At 36.4% G+C, this 22,622-nt stretch overlaps 1 protein-coding gene across 1 annotated transcript in view; it reads left to right on the forward strand.

The window, feature by feature from the left end:
* Positions 1-22,622, forward strand: part of STK33 (serine/threonine kinase 33) — a 157,889-nt gene that overhangs the window by 27,096 nt on the left and 108,171 nt on the right. The window lies entirely within an intron of this gene.

A 22,622-nucleotide genomic window follows, 5' to 3' on the forward strand; every position in this document is an offset into this window, starting at 1 on the left:
TATGAGTGAGAACATATGGTACTCTGTTCTATGTTTCTGTGATAGATCACTAAGTATGATTGACTCTAAATCCATCCAAGTTGCTGCAAAGTCCATGTTTGTCCTTCTTTATGGCTGCATAATCTTTCATTGTGTATATGTACCACATTTTTAAAATCCAGTTCAGCTTCGATGAGCAGCACAGTTGTTTCCATGTTTTTGCTATTGTGAATAGAGCTGCAACAAACAAATGTGTGAAGGTATCTCTCTTGTAGAATGATTTGAGTTCCTCTGGGTATATTTCCAACAGGGGAATTGCTGGGTCATATGAAAGATCAGTTTCTAGTTCTTTCAGAAACTGGCATACTGTCTTCCAAAGAGTTTGCTCTTGTTTGCATTCCCACCAGCAATATAGAAGCATTCCTTTTTCTCCACATCCTCACTAGCATCTGTTGTTGTTTGTTTTATTAATAACGGCCATTCTTACTGGTTAGGTAGTATCTCAATGTGGTTTTGATTTGCATTTCTCTGATGATGAGTGAGACTGAGCACGTTTTCATATGTCTGTTGGCTGTCTGTATATCTTCTTTTGAGAAGTGTCTATTCATGTCTTTTGCCCACATTTTAATGGGACTGTTTGTTTTTTTTCCTTTCAGCACATTTGAGTTCCTTGTAGATCCTAGGTGTTAGACCTTTGTCAGATATACAGTTGGCAAATATTTTTTTTCCCCATTCTGTGGACTGTCTTCCTGCTCTCTTGATGGTTTCTTTTGCTTTGCAGAAGCTTGTTAGTTTGATGAGGTCCCACAAGTCTATCTTATTTCTTAAGATACGGGCATTTAGGGTTCTGAATAGGAATTGGTTGCCAGTTCCAATTTCCATAATGGTGTCTCCTGCATTTTCTAAGATTCTTGTGGTTTGAGGTTTTACATTTAGGTCTTTGATCCATTTAGAGTTAATTTTTGTGTATGGTGATAGGTAGGGGTCCTGTTTCAATCTTCTGCCTGTATGTGATCAGCCAGTTTTCCCAGCACCATTTTACTGAATAGGTTCTCCTCTCCCCAGTGGTTATGCCTGTTAACTTTTAATTGGTTGCCAGATGTGAATTTTATTTTGTTGGTTGGTGAAATTAGTTGACTTCCTTTACATAGTGCTGCATTTGTTTTAGCATACAGTTAAATTGCTTGGAATTGGTAGAAGCCTTTTGACCCTTTAAAGCTTAGTTAAGGCTGGTCTGGAGCAGTCTATGGTGAATTCATGTCTCTTACTAAGATGAAACTCTTCTGAGGAGTCTACGTATTGCCTTATGTATTACGAGGTCTTCCTTTTGTGGCAGGGAGGAACAGGAGCTCTTCTCAGTACTGTATAAGATATAGGAGTTTTCCTGTCTTTTCTTTGCAAGGCTGTTCCCCCTTTCTCTCCCCAAGCCTTGGCTAGTTTTTTAAAAATAGTTTTTTATTGTGGTAAAAATACATATAACAAATTTTTCATTTTAACAGTTTTAAGCATGCAATTAAGTGGCATTAATTCCATTCACAATTTTGTGAACTATCACCACTATTTCCAAAATATTTTTAATCACCCCAAACATAATCTCTGAACCATTAAGCAACAACTCCTTCCCCCATCCCTGGAACCTTTAATCTACTTTCTGTCTCTATGAATTTGCTTATTCTAGATATTTCATATAAGTGGAGTCATACAGTGTTTGTCCTTATAGCATTCATATTTTCAAGGTTCTTTCATCTTGGCCTAACACAGGCTTGTGCCAGCCCTTAGCTAGAGACTCTGGATCCTTCTGCAGATCTTTGAAGTTCTTTCTGTACAACTCTTTCCCTCAACTAGACTAGACGACTGGGCTTTTGGGGGGTCCTCCTCCCTGCACAGCATTCTGGAAACTGCTTCTGGGCAGGGAACTGGTGCAATCATAAAATTTACCATGTTTGTTTTCCCTGTCCTAGGTAGCAGTCTTGTGTTGCCTGTTTTGTGATTGTTTAAAAACCAATGTGGCATATATTTTGTCCAGTTTTTAGTTGTTTAAAGTGGAAAGGTAGATCTGCCCCCTGTTATTCCTTCTTGACAAGGAGAAATCTCTGTGCGTGCACACATGCATGTTTCTGCAGATCTCTGGTGCTCTCTTATTGATATATAATTGATGTACAACTGACATGCAATAAACCATACATGCTTAAACTGTGAAATTTGATCAATTTTGATATATGCACACATCCATGAAGCCATCACACAGTCAAAATAATGAACATATTCATCACCCCAAAAAGTTCCCTTAAGATCTGCTTCCCGCCTCTCCCTGCCTTTCTTGCCATTCTCAAGCAACCCCTGATCACTTTTCTTTCACTATAGATTAGTTTGCATTTTCTAGAATTTTACATATATGGAATCATAATATAGTATGTTGTTGTGTACATCAATAACTTATTCATTTTTATTGCTGAGTGGTATTGCATTGTATGGATATACTACACTCTTTTTGTCCATTTACCTGTTGATGGACATTTGGGTTGTTTCCAGTGTTTAGTTATTACAAATTAAGCTGCTTACATATTATACAAGGCTTTTTGTAGACGTATATTTTCATTTTTCTTTGGTAAATACCAACGATTGCAAGTATTTGTTCACAGGATAGATATATGTTTAACATTATAGAAAACTATAAAGCTGTTTTCCAAAGTGGTTATAACATTTTACACTCTTGTCATCAACAGATAAGTATTCTTGTTGCTCCACATCCTTCCCAATACTTGGTTTTATCAGTCTTTTTTTTTGAGGCAGAGTCTCACTCTGTTGCCCAGGCTGGGGTGCAGTTGCAAGCTCACGGCCACTCCAGTGTCGACCTGCTAGGCTCAGGCGAGCCTTCCACCTCAGCCTTCCAAGTAGCCAAAACTATAGGCGCACACTACCATGCCTGGCTAATTTTTTTGGGGAAATGTACTGTAGAGACGAGGTCTCATCAAGTTGCCCAGGTTGGTCTCAAACCCTTGGACTCAGGCAATTTTCTCGCCTTGGCCTCCCAAAATGCTGGGATTACAGGCTTGAGCCACCATGTCTGGCCATCAGTCTTTTTAATTTTAATCTTTCTGTAGGATGTTCAGGAATGTCTCTTTGTGGTTTTAATTTATATTTATCTAATGACTAGTAATCTTGTGAATTTTTTCACATACTTGTTGAATATTCATATGTCCTTTGTAAAGTGTCTGTTCTTTTGCCCATTTGTTTGGAGAAACAAGCTGTTTGTCTTTTTATTCTTGAATTTTAAGAGTTCTATATATTTCTGGATACAAATTTTTTATAGATATATGTATTGTGAATATTTTCTCCCAGTCTGTGACTGGTCTTTTCTTTTTTCCTTCTTTCCTCCCTCCCTCCCTTCCATCCTTCCATCTTTCCTTCCTTTCTTTTTGAGTCAGATTCTTTCACTGTTGTTCAGCTTGGAGTGCAGTGGCATGATCATGACTCACTGTAGCCTTGACCTCCTGGGTTCAGGTAATCCTTCCACTTCAGCCTCTTGAGTAGCTGGGACCACATGCACATGCCACCATACCTGACTAAGTTTTCTGATTTTTTTTTTTTTTTTTTTGTAGAGATGAGTTCTTGGGCTGGTCGAGTTCCTGGGCTCAAGCAATCCTCTCACCTCAGCCTCCCAATGTGCTAGGGTTATATGTGTGAGCCACCATACCTGGCTTTCATTTTTTATATGGTATCTTTTGAGAAGCAGAAGTTTTAAAATTTGGTGAAGTCTAATTTATCAATTTTATTTTATGACTTACTGTGTTCTTTCTAAGAAATCTTTAACTTGACTCTGAAAGTCATGAAAATAGTCTGTTTTATTCTGTAAGTTTTTAGTATTAGCTTTTGCATTTATGTATGTAATACATTTTAAATTAATGCTTGTGTGTGTTGTGAGGCAGCAACTTCTTTTTTCCATATGGATATACAATTGTTTCAGCACCTCTTGTTGAAAAGGCTTTTTTTTAAACCTCATTGAATTACTTTGCCACCTTTGTAAAAAGTCAGTCGACTTCTGTTGTGTTCCATGGGTTTGTCTCTCCATACACCAATACCTACCTCAATGTCTTGATGACTGTAGTTTTGTAGTGAGTCTTGAAACAAGATAGTATGAGTCCTCCATCTTTGTCCTTTTTTCAAGACTGTTTTGGTTTTTCTGGGACCTTTGTTTTTACCAGTACATTCTAGAATCAGTTTGCCAATTTCTGTAAAATATGCGGTGAGGTTGAAAATCACAGAATAGACCTTTGTAAATCCATGCCTTGTGATTTTTCTTAGAAGTCATTTTTGAGGCCTTCTTCAGATAGTATTCCTTAAGAGCACTGGGCTTTCATTTGAATGTCTATATCTTATAACGTTGAAAAAGGAAACTTTACTAATAAATACTTTTCTTTAGGTCTTTGCCTGGATACATGGTTTCCTTGTCTACTTTAGTGTCTTTGGTGGAACTGAATTGTTATTGTTTCAGTCTTAGAATATAGGTGCTACTTCAGTACAGGAAAAACAAGAAGGTAATACAGCACATAATCCAGGAGTTCCCATCTCTTAGGCCATAGACCTGTACCAGCCGTGGCCTATTAGGAGCAGGCTACACAGTAGGAGGTGAGTGGCTGGTGAGCTCTGCCTCCTGTCACATCAGGGGTTGCCTGCCCATTATTTTATCTACCACTTTCATCTGTGCCTCTTTTTTTTTTTTAATGGTAAGTTGTATAATTATTTCATTATATATTACAATGTAATAATAAGAGAAATAAAGTGCACATTAAATCATTAATTGTTATGTGCTTGAATCATCCTGAAACCATTCCTGCACCCCCATGGAAAAATTGTCTTCCACGAAACCAATTCCCTGATACCAAAAAGTTGGGGATTGCTGATGTAGTCAATTAAGGTCTTTTTTACAAAGAATGTGTAAGAGAATGAGATTTTTCCTCTGTAGTATCAGAATTGCTCTTTCTTCTGCTGCATGTTTCCTACACATGTATTAAGGAAATATTCAGAGACACAGCTTTATGCAACTATACTTGAAGTATCAAATATCAAATACTGTAAGCATTATTGCTTCTATATTTTCAAGTAAACTTGAGTTTTCCAAAAACTTCAAATAGTCTAATTTTTGCTGTTATGTTGAAATATATATTTTAATAGTACTGTGCTTGTTAGTGACTTAATAGTAGAGAGAATTATATTACAATATGTATGATGTTTTCTAGAATTTGTCTCCTCATATTATAATATCAATTTTTATAATCATTTTTGAGTTATGGTTTTACATTTTTGAGTTGTTGATAATACATTATCCACAATTTATAATTCCAGTTACATAAATCAGTTCTTTTTAGTCTCTTGTAGTAAATACTTGTAAATGTTATGAATAAGATAAAAGGAACTTTTATGTCATTTTAATGGGTTATTGTTTGCATTGAATAACTGAATTGCAACTTTTAATTTCAACTCAGAGTGTTCCCAGAATAAGAAATGTGAATTACTAAAATGAATCAGGGCCCCTTAGGACAGTGATGGAAGGAACTGAATTTATTTTATTTAGTGATCATATTGTTTTCTGATAAAAACAGATTATTTAACTCTGAATGGCAATTATTTTGTAGTAAAGAAGTACCTTAGAATTATAGATCATTTTTCAATTTTATGTGTATTCCTGCCAGCTCAAAGTAATTGCTGATTTGGACTTTCCTTGGAAAAGGGGGGTGGAATTTATATTATTAACTTTGTAGGGAGGCATTTTTAAAGTCATTAATTGGATATATTGCTCTGGAAGCAGTTGAATGTTGTTTTTAAAAAGTGTAGGATCCTGTAATTTGAACACAATCAAAGAATAAGTTAGCTGTACAAAAGCACTATGTTGTATGATTCAGAAATTCTGAGATTGATGACTAATTTAGTGTGTAGCTAGATGCTAATTGTATTTACTGTAGGCATTAGCTATAAAAGGAGTTCAGAGCTTGGAAAGAGCCACGTAGGTGGAAGCTGTAAGTTTGTTTTCTGGTTTGGAATATAGTATCTGGTGTTCTTCATGGCACCCACACCGGGACAACAAGAAGCCTTCCCAGTATTTCCCACACAATGTTATCCAGCTGGAGTTACGTGCTTCTGATTTTCCCCATTGTTCTGGTTTATATAGGTGTAGCTCATAGATTTCTGGAAATGAGAGGACTAACTGAACTGATGCCACATTGGTTTGTTATAGTCTAATTCCTAAAGAAATGTGTTCCCGTGAAGACTGTCCTGCTTGACCTATTTCGTATTGTCTGAAATTGTGATTTGCCTCTAGAATAGTTATTTCTTCCAGCCACAAATAATGTTAACTAATAATTTTATAGCACTGAACTATGTACCACGCAGTGTTCTAGAGACTTTTCATATTTTGACTCATTTAATCTTGTTAACCCCACGAGGTAGGTTATATTCATTTTCCCATTCTACAGATAAATGGGGAAACAGTACACAGCAAGAAATAACAGAGGTGAGCTGTGAAACAGTCTCTGCTCTTAACCTTATTCTCTGCTGCCTAGCTTGAAATAGGTAAGAAAATAAATTTTATCATCAATGGCTCAAACATAATTTTAGCAGTCATAGGTTGGTTAGCTGTAACTGCATTAAAGACCTTTTCCAGGAAGCTCATTCAGTATTTAAAAAAATTTCCACTAGAGGTCAGTCTGTCACCTGACAATATAAATATTGTCTGCTGTTCTTAGAAATGCAAAATTTCAAGTTTCCAAATTAAAGAAGTATGTTAATGAAAGAGACTTGAGTAGTAGAATAATTTTGAATTAGAAACATAATCAAAGAGTCATGTTTGTAATAGTAAATGCATATATGACTATTGCAAGATGCAGTATTGGTTCAATAAATTGTATTTGCAGAGTTTGATCAAGATATCCTGTGAGATGCTGTCTGACATAGAAAAGGCAAATGACATTTATCTTTATTTGTAGCCTCTAAATTAACCACATACATTAAAAATTAAACCAATTTTGGGTTACTAGTACTTCAAATTCCTTTCTTTGACTCATTTAATTCAGTTAAGGACTTAGGCTGTCCCTGGAGAGTAGTGGAATAGTGAAATGAGCTAGTTTCACTAAGAAATACTCTGGTAATTTCAAGGAAATAGGGTTGAGGAATTTTTTAAAAGTATCATAGAGAATTTTATTTTTTAACTCTCAAGTTTTGGAAATGTCAAGGAATTAAATGAAGACATGGAAATGCAGAAACCAATAGATTTTTGGGGGTGTATTTTTAAATTAAAAAGAAATTTTTTTTTTTTTTTGAGTTAGAGTCTCACTCTGTTGCCCAGGCTGGAGTGCAGTGGCACGCTCACAGCAACAGCGTCGACCTGCTGGGCTCAGGCTATCCTTCTGCCTCAGCCTTCCAAGTAACTGAAACTACAGGCGCATACTACCAGCTAATTTTTTAAAATTTTATTGTGGAGATGAAGTCTCGCCGAGTTGCCCAGGCTCTTCTTGAACCCGTGGGCTCAGGCAATCCCCTCACCTTGGCCTCCCAAAGTGCTGGGATTACAGGCTTGAGCCACTACGCCCGGCAAAGCTTAAAAAAATTTTAATTCCAAGAAACAGTGTCTTACTCTATTGACCAGGCTGGAGTGCACTGGTGTGATTATAGCTCACTATAGCCTTGAACTCCTGGGCTCAAGCAATCCTCCCAATCCTTAGCCTTCTGAGTAGTAGGGCCTACAGATGTGTGCCACTGTGTCTGGCTAATTAAAAACAATTTTTTTTTTTTGTAGAGCTAGTGTTTCACTATGTTGCCCACTTGTCTTGAACTCCTGGCCACAAATGATCCTCCTGCCTTAGCCTCCTAAAGTGCAGGGATTATAGGCATGAGCCACTACATCTGGCTCTAAGAATCTTTATTTAGAAGCAACATTTTGAAGTAGCTTCTATGCTTGGAAGAGAGGAGGGATTTCCTCTTATATTTTGGAGGGATTAAATACAGTTATTTGGAGAGTCTAGCATCGTCCTGAGTACAGAGCAATTAATCAGTTGACCAGTGATGTTAGCTGTATATAAGTAATGATTCTGGCTACTGCAGGTTAAATTAAGCCTTTTAGGCAACCTTCAAACTAACTGAAACAGTCTGACTTGACTTTGGATTGGTCACACTGGAAACAAATGGCAACAGGCAGAAGAGGCTGGGACAAGGATGGGAATTGTACAGGAAGCGTAGGTCAGCAGAGTTTGTAAATCTGGATAGGTAATCAGTTAAATCCAGGGGATTGTTGGTAGAGTGAGGGGCAAAGGAGTCCTGTAAATAGGCAGAAGCAGACAGGATATTGGGGTTCTGGTAAATAAGTTACAACAAAGACCCAAGAAGTCTTCAAAGGCAGCCGAGAAGAAATGAACGTGAAGGTAAGAATGAATGATTTTGAATGGTACCTATTTCATATTGTGTATTTAGTATGTGCCAGGTACTCTGCTAAGAGCTTTATGTGTATTGTCTCATTTTCTTCTTGTGATAATCTTATGAGGCAGGTTCTAATCCCTTTTCACAGACAAAATGACTGAGGCCTAATGAGCTTCAATGATTTGCTCAGGGTCATACAGCTTGTAAGTGACAGAACGAGATTTGAACCCAGTGCTTTGTGACCCCAGCTATGGAACTCTGCTTTCTGATACAGAAGATATTTCTTTTTTGCCTTAGTTTTATGCTGTTTGTAGTATAGGGGTGGCCATAGGCTTATATCCAATGGGAAATTAATGCCATGGGTAAACCCCAATTATAACAGAAGCAAAGGGTTATAACTTCTGGGGAGAGTGGGGTGGGGTTATTTTTGTTAAAAATGTGGAGTTTTTTAACCTTTGCCTACAAATCACAGTGAAAACCTATATTCTCCACGTGGCACTGATTAGATGGTGGTGAATCTGTCTCTTGTACTTCTCACTACTTTGTTGTTTTTTTCCCTATCCTAAAATCCACTAATTATCTTACTAGGTGTTCTCTCTGTTGGCTTGGTTTTTCATAAATGACACTCCTGGAGGTGCCCTCTCAAGGGCTTTTTAGAGTCTTAATAGGAAGAGTAGTGGGCAAACCTAAAAGGAAGTTTCGGGATCACTAATTTGGTCTGTCAGTGTACTTTTGTCACTTTATTTTTACGCCTGCAGGCAGCAGTGCTTCTGAGACCTTTTAGTCCTTTAAAGATAGCTTTGATCCTAGATCTCTTTCTGCTTGGGATATGTTTTTGAAGGGATGAGGACAGAATGTCAGCTTTTTTCTCCCAAAGGCACCCGTTGCTGAATTTCCCCTATAATCTAGGACTTTCATCATTTCCTCCATGTTGATGGTGGCGCTAGACCTGGGGAATAGCATTTATCTTTTGTTTTTTGACCCAAGTGACTGGTTAATGGTGAAAGGTCCATCAGCTAAGAATGCTTTTAATAAGGCCCTCTTTTTTTGTGGTCTAGCCAGGGTCTATCTATGGTCAACGGCAAAAAGCATTTCCCAAGTTCCTTCACTCTTTTCTTCTGAAGTTGCTTGAAGGTGATACTTAGAAAGAGTACATCCACATGCTGTACAAGGGCAAGCAAATGGAAAGTTCTTCTCTTTATATAACTTTTAATCTCTTGGGTAAAACTTTGATTTATTTTGACAAAATAATACAGAATTCTTAACCCAGCAGTATAATGTAACACTGGGTCCACAAGTGCCAGACTCCTTTCTCAGCCGAGAAGCCTTAGCAGAAAATTCTGTAAGTGCCTACTTTCTTCCACGAGGCTTTTGGGATTAAATCTAAGTATCCCTGGTTTTGCTCCATCAATGCCCAAAGTCGTCTCACTCTTCTACTTGCCATTTTATAGAGAAGGAAGCCATTCAGTGGGAATTCCCTAAGTTTACTACAACCAAATCTGTATACCTGCTTCCACCTATACCCATCCACTCTTCCTCAGATAGCTTTCCAACTGGCCTTCCTACTAGTGTCCACTCTTGACTGTCTTACATCTTGCAGCTAAAGTCATATTTTACAAATACGTTTCTGACCGTGCCACTCTTTTAAATATAACTTGCTTATTATTTTGTATTGCTTGTAGAATAGACTCTCAAATCCTTAATGTAGCTTATGCAGCCTTATAAGATAGGGCCTCTTGCCTACCTCACCATCTTTGACTGACAACAATGTCACACTTCTTTCACAGTCCAGCCATACTGGTCCTCTTTAATTTCCTCAAATCTGCCAAGTTTCTTCCTGGATCATCTTTTTGTTTGTCTTTTTGGAGACAGTGGTCTCACTCTATTGCCCAAGCTGAAGTGCAAGATCATAACTTACTCCAATGTCAAACTCCTGGCCTCAAGCAATTCTCCCACCTCAGCCTCCCAAGGAGCTGGGACTACAGGTGCACTCAATCACACCTGGATAATTTTTAAAAATATATTTTTAGAGACAGGGTCTTGCTATGTTGCTCAGGCTGGCCTCAAACACCTGGCCTAAAGTGATCCTCCTGCTGTCACTACCACCGGAGTAGCTGGAATTATAGGTGCAAGCCACTACACCTGGCTGGATCCTCTTTTTAGAATGCAATCTTTGCTTTCACTGGCTAGCCAGTTGTTGTCCTTCAGATCTCTGTTTGTGTCATTCTCTCCAGGAAATCATGAAGAGGCAATATCTCTTTAAAGTGAGTTGCATTATCTTCTAGGTGTTTTTATTGCCAGGAGGTTCAGTATCTCACTCTTGAGGACTCTCTTTTCACTTTGTGCATTGTCTAAGAACCTGGGAGGTTCAAGGATTAGTTCCATGTACCACGTTAGAGTGAAGCCTGCTAAGTACAACATAGCTGCTGCTGATAAAGAATGTTGCTGTTGAAGAGTGGTCCTGCACAGCCAAAAGGGACAGAAAGTCCATTGTGTTTGTGATGACTTGCCCAACATGCAGAGTGTACATTTACATTCACATATATATGACTTGGCATTCATATGTTTAGTAATTGTTCCTCAAAGTATAATCTTGTGTCATGGTGGTTATAGGCTGGGCTACAGTCTCTCTTTCTTTTGATTCCTAGATCTGGGTTGAGCTTGGCATAACAATCCAGACAGCTCCTGCCTAGTGAGTACTCTTTTGGTACCATTGTTTTTTTGTTTGTTTGTTTGTTTTTGAGTCAGAGTCTCATTCTGTAGCCCAGACTGACTGGAGTGCAGTCGGTGCTCCCAGCCACCGCAGCCTCGACCTGCTGGACTCCGGTGATCCTTCCTCCTCAGCCTTCCAAGTAGCTGGAACTACAGGCGCGCGCTACCATGCCCAGCTAATTTTTTGATTTATTGTAGAGATGAGGTCTCGCTGCCCAGGCGGGTCTCGACCCCGCGGCTCAGGCAATCCCCTCCCCTCAGCCTCCCAAAGGCGCGGGATTACAGGCTGAGCCACCGAGCCTGGCTTGGTACCATTTGTACCCTTTCTTGCCAGAAGACTTTGGTCAGGGCAATATTAAGTTTGCTCCAACAGCTAACTTTGGATCCCAAGGAACATTCCCAGAAAGCCTATGGGCTTTGTAGCTCAAGGAAAAAAGGTAGTTATTACTAGTTTGTACATCTAAGAACTGTCCTGTCATACTAAGACAAGGGGTACTTACTCATTTTCAATCTGTCACTATGGGAGGCAATTTAAGTGATTCTTCACAAAATAAAGAAAATGAACTTCAAGGAGATTTTTGCCTTTCCTTGAATGGAGAAGCAGCTCAGAGATTCTCACACTAAAATAATCTAATCCATATCTCTTGAGTATTCTAATTTCTGCTTAAACAACACTCTTTTACTTACTTATCAATCTATTATTCTAGTGATTATTTGTTTATAATAGTAGTATGTCTTCTCCATTATAATATAAGCTGTAAGAGAGTAGGAAATATTTCTGTCTTCTCCATTGCTGTGTCTTCAGTGCCTCTCAACGTGTACATAGTTAATATTTCCCACATATTTGATGAGTGAATGAATTTTAAGTTTTCTGAAGTAGAATTTAAATAGTAGCTGTTACTTCAAATAATTCAGAAGAGATTCAGAAAAGTAAGGGTATGTTAACCATGTTTATAGTCCTGAAACTAATTCAAAATCAGCAAATAGGTTGAAAAACAAAGAAGAAAATTCCATGAAATTAGAAATGGTTCAGTTTCAAGCTATGGACTGGTATCTAAGGAATATAGTATTATATGGATCAGATGCTAAAAGCTGATGCATACCTCTTTAGTTTGTAAACAGAGTACAGATTTCACTAAAAGTAAGTGAGGGGGCACTGAGTGCCCCATCCTATGAGGCTTAAGCGTTGGGGGAGGGGCAGGAGGGAAGGGAAGGGAGGATAAAGGGAGAAGAGAGAGAGAGAGAGGTGAGACTAAGAGGGCAGCATATTTTGACTTCTACAATGAAGTGGTGAGGAAGAAAGAAAAAAGGCCAATGAGCTTTGCAGCAGTTGACCAGAATCAAATGAACAGAAATGAATAAGCAATAAATTAGCAAAGTTGGCTAAACTGCTTTATTGTAAGCATGCAGATGGAATACATTTCAGATTAAGAATTATTTTGGGAAACAGACATTCCAGAAAAATACATTTATATTCATTCAAATAAATTGAAGGGGGACATAGAATATTGGAATTAAGGAAAGCTAGGCAATTGCTCTCTAGTGGTGAGAATTATGGGATGTAAGGCTTTAGAGGTGTTGGAAGCTGTGTTTTATGCCTGTGGAAGAAGTTGTTCTGTCTGTGATAGTGAGAGCCAAGCCCACCCATAAAAGCAGATATAAGCGGCAAGAGATAAATAGTACTGGTTGAGATAAACAGTCTTGGTGCTGTTCAAGTCTGTGGTTCTAGTTATCCCTGAGGCCTTGTTACACTTTATGTATTTGCTAGAGTTATATGGGGTACTCCAGTGTTCTTCCAATAAATTCTTTTTATCTAACGAGTTTAAGTTAGGCTTCTGCCATGGGTTTACAACTAAGAGTTCTATCTAATATAATATAGATAATAAAGACAACAGAGAAGATCCAACATATGTGTTATTGGTGTGCCTGGTCAAGACAGCAGAACAAATAGAACAATTTCAGAGATATAATGGGGAAAAAACCATCAGAGAGTAAATAAATTGGTTATCTGCAGAGCAAAAGAACACAAAGTTCTAGAAAAAATGAAATAAGATGATCAATATCAATTATGCATATAACTGTAAAGTTAGTTGTGCTTCAGAATCAAAAGAAGAATCCTATAGGTGTCCAGACAGAAAAAGCAAGTCATCCAAAAGATGAAAAACCAGACTGGACTCAGATTAATAGCAGTAGACAAAGCCAGAAGGCAGTAGAACAGTGTCTCTGGAGTGTTGTTGGATATGTGTGGGCAGGGAATAGTGTGACTTGATATCTATCTAGCCAAGCTGTTATTTATGCATAAAGTGTTCTCAAACATTCAAGGACCTAGTCCCTGAAAAATTGACCCATGCATAAAATTAATCGTCTAAGTTGATAAATAAAAATAATTTGGGAATGGAGAAACAGAGGTATGAAAGGATTGGCAGAGCATCTGGGATATATTTAAATATAGACTAAATCAAGTCTAAATAACTGTGTATACTATGGAAATAGAAGAAAATGTAAATACTCTAAAGTTAATATTAGATAAAGGATTTATATAACAGATATAAAGAGGTGAAGATAGAATAGGTAGAGGTATGTAAAAGAGTATGAATTCCTCATTTATCTTAGAGAGAGTCAGTAGATATAACCTACAGTTAATGAATTTGCTGATCTGAGTTGAAATCTTGGTGGTGCCACATACCAGCTGTTTAACTGCAGATAAGTTTAAATCTCATATGTAGTTACAGAATCTTCATCTGTATCATGGAGATAATGATACTAATCACCTACTAGGGTTGTTGTAAACATTAAATGCAATAGCATATATGAGTTGCTTAGAACAGTGCCTGACCTAGAGTAAGCATTTAATAAAAGTTACTGATTACGTATTATTATTATTATTTTAAGGCGAAAACATGGGTAATCTTGAAACAGAAAAGGCCTTTCTAAGCATAAGTCTAAATCCAGTGACCATAAAAGAAAAGATTAATAATTTGACTTCATAAAAACTAAAAGCTTTTGCATGGCAAAATCACCATGATAAGAATCAATGAACAAATACCCAAGTGGGGAAGAATACTTGCAATATATTTGACAGAAGGAGGATTGATATCATTAATATTCAGGGATCACTGATAAGTCAACAAAAAAGATGAGAAAAAATTGATATGAACACATATTTCACAGGAAAATAAAATAATAAAAATTTGAAAAATACTTAGCCTCACTTATTATCAAGGAGGTAGAAATTAAAATGAGATGCTATTTTTCATTTATCAGATTGACAAAGATGAAAAAGTTTAAAAATAGATAGAAAGCATGTGGTAAAATAGGCACTCTCGTATCCTTTATTGAGGGTAATTTGGCATTTATCAAAATTATAAATGTTCACACATTTATCTCTGCAATGCTCCTGCTAAGAATATATTCTACAGATGTATTCACCTCAGTGTACAAAGATATATGTAAAAGGTTGTTACTTATAGCATTATTTATAATAAAAACAGATGGGAAGCAATTTACTTGACTATTGATATCAACAGTTAAATAATTTCAAGTGTTTACATACTTTGGAATATCATATAGCCATTAAAAAAATATATGTATATATATATATGGTTCATTTTATAGATATAATGAAGAAACGGACAGGCTATAATATTCAGGAAAAAGTAAGTTACATGATAATAGATATAGGTATGACCTTATTTACTAAAATAAAACATCATTTGTACTTATACCGTACATATACATAGAACATTTCTAGAATGATGAATAAGAACCCTTTGGAAGTAGTTGTCTCTGAGGTGGGGAATAGGGATAAGGATGCTTTGGACTTTTATTTTCATTTTATACCCTCTGGATTCTTCCAATTTTTACTATAGCTATTATTTTCTAATTTTATAGCAATTAAAAACAAATAAAAATAATCTTTTAGCCAGTAGTGACTATGTTGGTTTTGAAAATGGAATTTAATATTTTTGGAATAAAATTATTTTGGGTAAAGAGTAAAACAAATCAAGTAAGTTCAGCTAGTGTTTATTCAACAAAAATTCAGTAAGCCCCTACTTTTCATGAAGTACTTTGCTAAACTGAGAGCTTAGCTTGTGGAACAGATGATGCTTGATAAATGCCAAAAATAGAGGTTCAGACATTTCTTCTAGAGGTTGGATTTCCTTAATTAAAACCAAATGAAATGAGATCTGTTAGCAAACACTGTTTTTACTACATGATCATTGCTGTGATACCAACCCAGAAACTAGCACCAAGGGCAGGAAAAAATGCTATAGTTTCTGAATTTGGCTATGCCACTTTACCTGCGTTGAGCTCTGATTGTCTTAATAGTGACAGCTGAAGGTGTTGGGAATATGTGAGAAGGTGTGTTCACGATAACACTGATGATGACGAGAATAGAAGATCCTCTATTCCTGAGCAAAAACTAGATTTGATTGAATGCTGTTTGTATTAATGATGTTGAAACTTTACTGCTGTAAAGGCAATGATTTTATGAAGAAAGCTGTACTTCTGTGGAGCCAAGCAGACCCCAGAATTTTCTAGAGTTTGGCCATGTGATTTATACAATCTGTTTAGAAATTGTGTCTTTTTTTTTTCTGTTAGAGAGACTGTGATTTTTCGAAACCTTGTGAATTCATTGAACTTAAGACATTTGAGCAGTGGGAAATGATTGCATTATCTAGTTGGCATTAGCTGTTTGAATTTGAATACCCACACAGTCAGTTCTGCTATTAACACTTGTTTTGAAAATGTGAACATGTTGCAATGCTATTGGTATATTTAGTAATTTGGGCATAGATAAATTTTGTATTTGCTTATGCATGATTTTGTTAGTGATAAATGCCATTTGAACACAGAATGCTGCACTCAGTTGAACTGAGACCCAAAGGAACACACAAAATGAACACAGGCATACCCTCAGAATATCTATATCTGCCTCAGGTCACTATGTGTTATGAGCCACACACAGCATGTCTGGTGTCACATCTTTCCTTATGATTTCAGATAATCTTCCTTCTGCCACCTCACAATTAACTCACAAGCCACAACCTTTCAAACACCCACATCTGCTAGCAAACTTCAGGTCTTTTTCCAGGTAAGGTGCTCTGTTTGTTTCCTAACCATGTAACATGTATAAAACTGTGCTACTGGTTTTATTAGATTCCTCTCTTGTAATTATGTGGCACTGTAAAGGTTTGGAGTGTTGTATCCCTAACTACATTTCCCCATTAGTTCTGTTTTCTCCTGTGTGATTTTCACATAATGTAGTGATTTTTAGGAATATAGGTGTTTCCTTATAGTAAAACTGGTTGTACCTCCTTGAACAAATCTGCGCTGGACTTTTTTCCTTTTTCTTTCTTTTTTTTTTTTTTTGAGTTGGAGTCTCACTCTGTCACCCAGACTGGAGTGCAGTGGCCACTCCCGGCCACCGCAGCCTCGACCTGCTGGGCTCCGGCGATCCTTCCGGCTCAGTCTTCCGAGTAGCTGGAATTACCATGCCCGGCTGATTTTTTAAATTTATTGTAGAGATGAGGTCTCGCTGCCCAGGCGGGTCTCGAACCCGCGGGCTCAGGCAATTCACTCACCTCAGCCTCCCAAAGGCGTGGGATTATAGGCTGAGCCACCGAACCCGGCTTCCTTTTTCATTTTTAAGTTTAAGCAGTGCATCTGTTTTGCAAAATTCATTTACACAAATACCCCCCCCACTCCCAGATAAATGATGGATATCTTATTTTTTGTTTTGTTATTTTTCCTTTTCTATTGTACTGAGTTAACTCAACATTTCCACTATTAAACCAACATCTCTAGTTCCTTACTTGCAGTTGGTTACGCCTTCCTAGTTCATGTGTAAAGTGAACTGAATGATGTTTCTAAATTAAAATTTTTGCAAAGAGCTGCATTTTAGGCCAAGGTACCAAATGCCTCATGTTGAACTCCTCTGGACTTCTCTAGACTTCTATGATTTCAGAGTCATTACATAACTAATCTTCTGTATATGTATTATTATATGAAGAAAACTTTGCCTCAAGGTTATGGCATGAAGTACATAGAAACAAATAGCATGTGATTGGAAGCCAAGTATTTATTATTTGAAAATGAGTTATTTATATTAAAAAAAGCTTAATTATCTTTTTTGGAGATAATTATCTCTTTTTAAAATAATTTTTGTTTACTCCAGTAATGATTTAGGTTAAAGCAAGATATTTCATGCTGAATGTAGAAGTTCCTTTTTGAACTTCTAACAATATGCATGGATCAAGGTGCTACAACGAGTCTATTAATTGCCTTCTTTATATTTAAGTTATAATGCTTTCCTTCAGATTCTGTTCTTTATTCGACTTAATTTGGTAGTTGCACTATGAATTATTGATGTAAAAATATGAGAGGTAGGAATGTATACATTGTCTTGAATATTTGTTTAGTTTTCTTTGTAGAAGTGCAGATTTTATTCTGATTTTAGCTTTAAGTTGAAACCTAAGATTTCTTTTAATTTTTCCTTTGAAAGAAAGTATTTTAACCAATAGTAAGTATCTTTAGCAAAGAGTAACATTACAGTGGTGACCTTAAAATCTACTCTTATTCATTCATTAATTCTTCATTGAACAAATATTTGTTAGGTACCTACTATGTGGTGTATTGTTTTAGGTTCTGGAGATGGTAATGAAAAGAAAAAATACAATCTATGTGAAGGAGACAGACTTTAATTAGTGACCAAAATATATAATTATAAATTATGATATGTGCTATGAAGAAAAAAGTACAATTCCTTTGAAAGAGAAGAACAGGAGGACCCAATTTGGATAAGGCCTTTCTGAGGAAGTGACATTTAAACTGAAACCTACAGAATGAAGAGTTTACCAGAAAGGAAAGCGGGTGGAGGGATTTCCAGGCAGAGGCAAGAGATTTTGTGATATCATTTTATAGTACTTATGACCTTTTTAGATGCTTATATAATTAGGTATTAGTCCATGAGCAAGACAGTTTATAGAGCTGTGTTACTGAAAAGATGCATATAAATTACATTTTTATAAATGAATTCCTGAATTCCTGCAGGCTTACATTATACTCACTGTGCTATATCATCTGCATTTGATTGATGTTCAGTTCCTTCAATTACTGCTAGATTGATCTTTCTAAAGCACAACTTTGATGATGCTTTTTTCTGCTCAGAAATCTTTACCAGTTCCCCAATTACCCAATAAAATCTAGATTTCTCAGCCTTGTGGTCAGGCCCTCCCCAGTTGGCCTTAGTCTCAATATCCTACTTCAACTTTAATTACTCCTCTTTCTGCAGTACTCTGTCTGCCAGCAGAACTGGATAAGCCTGGACTGGGTGCTTTCTCATATGTCCACCTTCACTTGCATTGTGTCTCTTCCCTTATGATCTATTTTACCTCTTTCTGAGAATGTCCAAATCTCATATACATATCCAGACCCATTTCAAATGTTGCCATCCTATCTCAATGTCTTCTATAACCACACCAGCTGAAAGTCATGGCTTTTTCTTCTGACTTCTTATGGCATTTTATTTTTACTGTTCTTTAGGCACTTCTCTCTTCTTGCTTTTTTAATTAACATTTTTTAGTTGAAAAATCATAATTGTAGACATTTATGGGATACAATGTGACGTTTTGATACATGTGTATGTGTACAGTGTGGGTTGCTTAAATCAAGCTGATTAACATATCCTTTACCTCACTTACTGCTTTTTGTCATGAGATGTTTTAAATTTACTTTCTTAATTATTTTGAAATGTACAATACATTATTATTTGCTGTAGTCACCCTGATGTTCGATAGTTATCAAAACTGATTTCTCTTGTCTACCCTTTGACCAATGACTCCCCATTCTCTCTAGCCCCTGGTAACCATCATTCTACTCTCTACTTCTGTGAGTTTGACTTTCTTAGATGCCACATATAAGTGAGATTATGTAATGTTTGTCTTTTTTCTTTTTCTTTTTCATTTCAAATGCTCGAAAGAGGAAAAGAAAGCTGCCAGCTCATGGCAGTCCTGATGATGATCCTCAAGGGCTGATCTTCCAAGGAGAAAAGGGATATCCTAAACTCTATGAGAGAGAGATTCTCATATTTGTCTTTCTATGCCTGGCTTATTTCACTTAGTGTAATGTCTCCCAGGTTTCTTCACCTTGTCATAAGAGACAGGATTGTCTTCTTTTTTTTTAAAGACTGAATAATATTCCATTGTGTATATATACCACATTTTTTATCCCTTCATCTGTTGATGGACAGTAAAGTTGTTTCCATATCTTGGCTATTGTGAATAATACTGCAATGAACACGAGAGTGCACACATCCCATTGTCATATTGATTTCAATTCCTTTGGATATGTACCCAGGAGTGGGATTGCTGGATCACATAGTGGTTCTATTTTTAGTTTTTGGAGGAACCTCCATACTGTTTTCCATTATGACTATATTAATTTACATTCCCACCAACAGTGTACAAGTCTTCTTTTTTCTTTTTTTTAAAAGGCACAGGATCTCATTCTGTTGCCCAGGCTGCAGTACAGTGGCACAATTATAGCTCACTGTAACCTTGACCTCCTGGGATCAAGTGATCCTCCTTCCTCAGCCTCCTGAATAGCTGGGCCTATAGGCGTGTGCCACCATGTCCAGTTAATTTTTAAATTTTTGCAGAGATGGGGTTTCACTATGTTGCCCAGGCTGGTCTCAAACTCCTGGCTTCAAGTAATCCTCCTATATTGGCCTCTCAAAGTTCTGGGATTATATGCGTGAGGCACTGTGCCTGGCCATAGGTTTCCTTTTTTCCGCATCCCTGCCAACACTTCTATCTTTTTGATAATAGCCATTCTCACAGGTGTTAGGTGATATCTCATTGTGATTTTAACTTGTATTTCCCTGATTATTAGTGATGCTGAGAATTTTTTCATGAATGTGTTAGCCTTTTGTATATCTTCTTTTACAAATGTCTGCGAATTCTTTGCTCATTTTAAAAAAATCAGGTTATTGTTTTCTTGCTAATGAGTTGTTTGAATTCCTTATATTTTGAATATTAACCCCTTATTAGATGTGTCATTTGCAAATATTTTCTTCCACTCTGAAGGTTATCTCCTTATTTGTTAATTGTTTCCCTTGTTGTCCAGAAACTTTTTAGTTTGATACAATCCCAATTGTTTTTTTTTTTTTTTTTTTTTTTGCTTTTGTTGCCTGTGCTTTCAGGTTCATATTTAAAAAAAAAAATCATTGCCCAGTCTAATGTTGTGGAGCTTTCCTCCTATGTTTTCTTTTAGGAGTTTTTACGGTTTTAAGTCTTATATTTAAGTCAATCTATTATGAGTTTATTTTTGTATATGTTGTGAGATGAAGATCCAGTTTCAATCATCTGCACATGGATATCCAGTTTTCCCAGCACCACATGAAGAGGTTTCTCCTTTATATGTTCATAGCACCTTTGTCAAAAATCGGTCAACCATAAATGTGTGGATTTATTTCTAGGCTTTCTATCCTGTTTTATTGGTTGATGTGTCTATTTTTATGCCAGTGCCATGCTGTTTTGGTTACAATAGCCTTATAATATACAGTTATGTGCCACATAATGATGTTTTGGTCAATGATGGATCACATCTACAACAGTGGTCCTGTAAGATTATAATGGAGCTGAAGAATTCCTATCACCTATTGATGTTGTAGCTATTGTAACATAGTAACACAATGTATTACTCACATGTCTGTGATGTGAGTAAAAAATCTACTTTGTGCTTTCGGTTGTATAAAAGTATAGCAATTATATAAGGTACATAATACTCGATAATGGTAATAAACAACTATGTTATTGGTTTATATATTAACTGTACTATACTATTTATTGCTATTTTAGAGTGTACTCCTTTCACTAATGTAAAAAAAAAAAAAAAAAACTGTAAAACAGCCCCAGGAAGGCCCTTCAGGGGGTATTCTAGTAAAGGCATTGTTATTATAGGAGATGACAGCTACATGCTTGTTACTGCCCCTGGAGTCCTGGAAGGACAAGATGTGGGGTAAATGGCAGTGATATTGATGATCCTGACACTTTGTAGGCCTAAGCTAATGTATGTATTTGTGTCTTCGTTTTTAACAAAAAAGTTTAAAAAGTAAAAAAAAAAATCTTAAAAGTAGAAAAAAGCTTTTAGAATATAAAGAAATAAAATGTTTTATTTGCATAAAGATGTTTGTGGTAACCTCTGATAATCTTTTGAATTTCTTCTGGGTCAGTTGTGACATTGCCTTTTTTGTTTTCAACTATGTTTATTTGACCTTTCTTTCTTTCTCTTTCTCTCTCTCCTTTTTTAGTTAATCTGATTAGGAGTCTCTCAATCTTATTTATCCTTTCAAACAATCAGCTTTTTGTCTTGTTGATCCTTTCTATGTTTGTTTGTTTGTTTTGGGGAGGCTTCTCTTTCCTGCACTTGTGGCTTTATTTTAGTAATTAAGATTTTTCTACTAAATTTAGGATTTAATTGTTCTTGCCTTTCCAGCTACCTTAGATGTGACGTTAGGCTGTTTATTTGAGATTCTTCTATTTTCTTAATATGTATGTGTAATGTTATAAACTTCCCTCTCAGCACTACTTTATTGGCATCCCAGAGGTTTTGAATGTAGTGTCTTTGTTTTCATTTGTTCCCAGGAATCTTTTTTATTTCTGCCTTGACTTCTCTGTTAACCCAGACGTTATTAACAAGCGTGCTGTTTAACTTTAATGTATTTGTGTGTTTTGGAAGGTTCCTGTTGGTGATGATATTTATTTTTATTCCACTGTGGTCTGAGAAGATGCTTAAGAGTATTTCAACCTTTTGACATTGTTCACACTTAATATATGCCTGAGAATGTGCTCAATCTTGGAGTATGTTCCATGTGCTGATGAATGGAATGTATACACTGTAGTTGAGTGAAGTGTTCTATAGATGTCAATTAGGTCCCATTGGTTGAGTGTTGAGTTAAGGTTCCAGATATCCTTGTTTTTATTTTTATTTATTTTTTTGCCTCAATGATCTGTCTTTGGCTGTTAGCAGGTATTAAATCTTCAACTGTGATTGTATAGGGTTCTGTAGTCTCTCTTAGTTTAAGTAGCAGTTGTTTTATAGAAGTCTGGCTGCTCATGTGTTTGGTGCATATATATTTAAGATGGATGTTTCTTGCTAGTGTATTGAGTCTTTTATCATTATGTAGTGTCCTTTTAAACTTTTGTTGATTTGAAATCTGTTTTGTCTGATATAAGAATAGCTACACTGCTCTTTTTTGTTTTCCATTTTTCTAGAAGATCTTTCTCCAGCCTTTTACTTTGAGCCTGTGGGTGTCCTTTGCAGTGAGATGGGTTTCCTGAAGGTAGCAGAATGTTGGATCATATTTCTTTATCCAGCTTGCTACTCTATGCCTTTTGAGTGGTATGATCAGTCAATTCACATCAAATTTATTATTGATATGTAAGGTTTACCCCTGCCATAATTCTCTTAAGAGGTTGCTTTGCTTCTTCTATTTTTTTTTTAGGTTTTGTTGTTGTTCT

This window comes from Carlito syrichta, unplaced genomic scaffold (assembly GCF_000164805.1).
Source record: "Carlito syrichta isolate Samal-C Ts95f unplaced genomic scaffold, Tarsius_syrichta-2.0.1 Scaffold296499, whole genome shotgun sequence".
NCBI classification, from domain to species: domain Eukaryota; kingdom Metazoa; phylum Chordata; class Mammalia; order Primates; family Tarsiidae; genus Carlito; species Carlito syrichta.